Source organism: Stegodyphus dumicola, chromosome 3 (genome assembly GCF_044657685.1).
Source record: "Stegodyphus dumicola isolate Sdum_Otavi_A_Nest chromosome 3, ASM4465768v1".
Lineage (NCBI taxonomy): Eukaryota > Metazoa > Arthropoda > Arachnida > Araneae > Eresidae > Stegodyphus > Stegodyphus dumicola.
The window spans coordinates 94,319,484-94,323,802 of NC_140770.1; positions in this window are offsets into that span (position 1 = coordinate 94,319,484).

Below are 4,319 nucleotides of genomic sequence, written 5' to 3' on the forward strand. Positions count from 1 at the left end.
CGATTGTGTTTAAGTTCCTTAAGAAATTTTGTTCTAAAATGGAAACTTTAAATATATATTCTTTTTTAAGTTTACATTCTGAATAATTTTTTATTGCATGAATCAATATTTCTCTTGACATGTAGTTCAAAATGAACAATTAGTGATACTGTAATTTACCACTATATAAATATCTGAATTAAATAAAAATGTTCCTCAACATGATGGCAGATTATTTTGTTTCTTTTTACTTGAAATAAGTATTTTATCTTATACAAGGTGATTATAATTAAAGTTTTAAGTTTCAAAACGCTATAAAAAAAGAACCTTTGAAGAAAATGATGTCAAATTTGAAAGGAATGTTATTGAAGAAGGCGGAAAGCATATGGCAAAACAGATGGTGCTGTAAGCGGAAGAAGATGTAAATTAAAATGTTAGTTAAATTTCAGTGTTATAAAACTGCCAGGTACAAGGCTGTTCCTCATTTTGCGTCTCAAATGTTCGTCATGGGTGTTTCACTGCAGGACCACGCTCTGCTGGTAAAGCTGTATTACGAGAATGATGATTGTGCAAGAGTAGCTCTGCAAAATTCCAGGACACTGAATGGTATAAAAGAAGGTTAGGTTAGGTTAGGTTATTTAATTATGGCAAAGCCTCGAGGGCTATCTGCCTAAAAGGAGGGATGCCTTCGTGGAGGCCTTTCTAAGGGAAACTGGCTCGTATACACGTTACACATGAGGAAAACCACGAAAACACTCATGCAGCCAGCCCGTTCGCAGGATTAGAACCTCGGACCAAACTACCAGTGTTCAGCGACTTTACCGCTCGGCCGCGGTGGGCCGGTATAAAAGAAGGCATTGGTCTAATGAATGTCATGAGTCTAAAGAAAATGATGCAATAATTCAAAATGACAGGTTTGCTTGATATGCATTCTGGTAGAGGGAGAAAACAAGTGCATTCGGCGGTAGTTGAAGAAGTGGCCACAGCATTACAGGATGCTTCGGCTGGTGGTGTGCAACTGTGCAGTGCATGAGGAATTGCCCGAACATTGGACAGGCCTACGAGCACATTGCTGAAAATGGTACAAAACATATTGCAATGCTATTCGTACAAAATTGGCCATGTGCAGGAGTTGCTTCTGACCTGGCAGCAAGGGAGACATTTGCGTTAAAATTCCTTGCTCACATGGAAGTGAATAATGAATGGCTGTGGAAAACTTTGTGGACAAATGAAACCCATTTCCATCTGAGACGGTATGTCAATACCCAGAATTGTCGAATATGGGCAATAAAATCCACTGGCAAAGCACCCTGTACCACTTCATCCTGAAAAGGTCATTGTGTGGTGCGGCTTTACGGCATCCTACAGCCATATTTTTTCGAGCAGGTGGGTGCTTCTGATCCTGTTACTGCAACCGTCATTGGTCAGAAGTATGTGTCTCTTTTGCGCAACCACGTGATTCACCCAACAGCGTGGATGTGTGCATGAAATCATTTTTATGCAAGATGGCGCTCCTCTGCACATCCCGTGAAGCAGCTGCTGAGGCGCTATTTTGGAAATGCTCGAATTATCAGCCGTCATTTCCCTACAGCCTGGCCGTCCCGATCGCCTGATCTTGCTCCATGTGACTTATGGCTGTGGGGATATCTGAAGGATGTTATGTTCCATGCCCCAATTGCAAATTTAGTAGAGACACTGCGATCCATTGTGGAACATGCTGTTTGTTGCTATCAGCTTGTTGCACACCATATTGGGCTGTTTTGCACCAATCTCGCGACAGTTCCGAACTTCTTTGATGAATGGTTCTTATGCGGTATGTCGCCGCAAAACTCTTAAAACCGATTTGTCCCTATTAATGTGATATGTACAGTCATGCAAATAAAATTACTCAATGCATTTTAATGTGTAACTTACACCTTAGCTGTTGTTTTACAAATCATTTCTCATCATGATTCTGCTGTAAGAGAAATGCTGTTGCTAGAATTTGAAACTAAATTTTTTTCTTCTCCCATACGCTTTCCGCCTCCTTTCAAATTTGACGTCATTTTCATCAGTGGTAGCTAAACTTCCATGATTTAATTTTTATATCTTGAATAATTATTATGTATTCTATAGTAGATTTCAGTGTTAGCTATTAACATACGAATTTTTTCATTGCTGTGATGAACACTGCTCACCAAATCTAATTTCATTTTGACACAGATTAAATGAAAGTATGTACACACCAGAGTGGATAACTGATGGGTCATTCAGGATTTATTTCCTGGCAAATGGCTCGCTGCAGGAGGTTCTTTTTAAGTTGAAATCATAAAATTAGCAATATACAGAAATAATAAGTATATTTTGGAAATAAGTGTTTCCATCTATGTATTTTAGTATAGCAGGCTCAATTTCATCAGTCGCATTAATGTGACCATCTCCTGCATTTGACATCAATGATAAATAAACAATGACATATGCAGATTTGTGAATACATAAAATGTGTTGTAGAGACATTCAGGAAATATTTCAGTTGTCATGAGTAAACAAAGTGATTTATCAGATTTGCAAAAAGGAATTATTAGCTTTTAGCCAAGAGCAGCAGTATTTTAGGAACTTCAATTTGTGTGCTGTTGTGATGAGTATACCATGGATGGCAAAATACTGTTATGCAAAACAATCAATGTGGAAACTGTGAAGCACCACAAGCCAAATATGAAACTGATTAGCAGTGGCTGAGATGGTGTGTTCAGGCTGAATGATACTCTAGAGTGAAGTAACTGGCTGGCCAAATGAACTGAAGTGCTGTTACAGTTGTGTCCAAAATCATAGAACAGCAAACATTACTGTGTACAGGGCTGTACTGCAGACTGATGGTGACAGTAATTATGCTAATGATTGTTCAGAGGTTAGGTTTGGAATTGGTGCAAAAGTATTAACACTGGACCTTCACTCAATGGCAAAAAGTTGTCTTCTCTGATGAATATAACATTTCTGCATACACAGATTGATGAACACTGATGCATATGGTGAGAGACACATCAGAGAACAAGCTCTTCTCAACCATTTACAGACAAATATAAGCTGTCAGAGGCAACATTATGGTCTGAAGAATGTTTTCATGATACTCAGTGGGTTGAATCATCATTGCGGTTGGGACCATAGATCATATTAAGTATGCAACTATCCCTGCAAAAATGTAAAACAATTTTTTACTAATTGGCTGTTATATTAAAACGTCTTCTGAACAAGGACATTTATGTGTAGCCCACACAATACTATTACATGCATACCAAGTCAGGCTCCAACATTCCTGGTGGCCGAGATAATCGGCATAATTGGTATCTCGTAAAATTAAGCACATTATTGATGCAAAATAAAATATATCTTACATCATGGCTTGTGGAAAACAAATTCATTTGGCACCCTAAGCACCTGCCTGTACCACCTATGCTTGGAGGACCTTCAATTGTACTTGACTGCTATGTAATTTCATTTCTTTCTTCTCGCTAGATAACAGCTCAAGTGAACAAAATTTTACACATTGGCATTGTATTGTTTGTGAGTTTCATTTTCATTTTTAGATGCTTGCTAGTTTAATATTTTTTAATTTATATTTTCAAAATTTGTGGAAAAATATCTTGATAAGAAGCAAAGTATTTTAAAATGTCTCTTCATACAGAAGCATACAACAACCCTTAGAAACAGTTAACATTTAGCTATTAGATAAGAATTTAGAACCACAACTGCTTTAGTAAGGGAGAAAAAGCTGTTCTTTACCTTTTTTTTTTCAAAAATTCTTCCCCTATGTTTATTTTTTCAAGACCTTTATCTTGTATATAGAATGCTCATAAGGTGAAGTTTTATTCAAAAATAATTACAAAAAGAATATTTGTGGTTTTTTTTACTAATACCCTGATGAAATTGAGCTGCTATACTAAAATCGTGTAAACATTTCCAAAAGTAAAACAACAAAAATACCACACTATCTTGTACCAAATCCACCAACAAAAGGGAAAATGTAAACAGGAAAGACGTGTTATGTGTGACAAAAATAAAAGATAAGTATGCAAGGAAAATATGTACTGGCTGCTAATGAAATCCTACATTTTGTAATGTTCAAAGTTTTCCCCAAAAATACCATTACATGTTAAAAAAAACATGAAATATTCAACATTCTGAATATATTTAAGCATGAAAAATATTCAAATAAATTCACAAGGCAAAATTTAATTTTCTGGTATTCAGGTTCAGTGTAGTTCAAAAGATGCTAGACACAGAAAGGTTAAGTACATATAATCAATATGTTAATATATGCACAAGAGTTATGTATGATAATTTTTTAAAATAAACTGAATTAC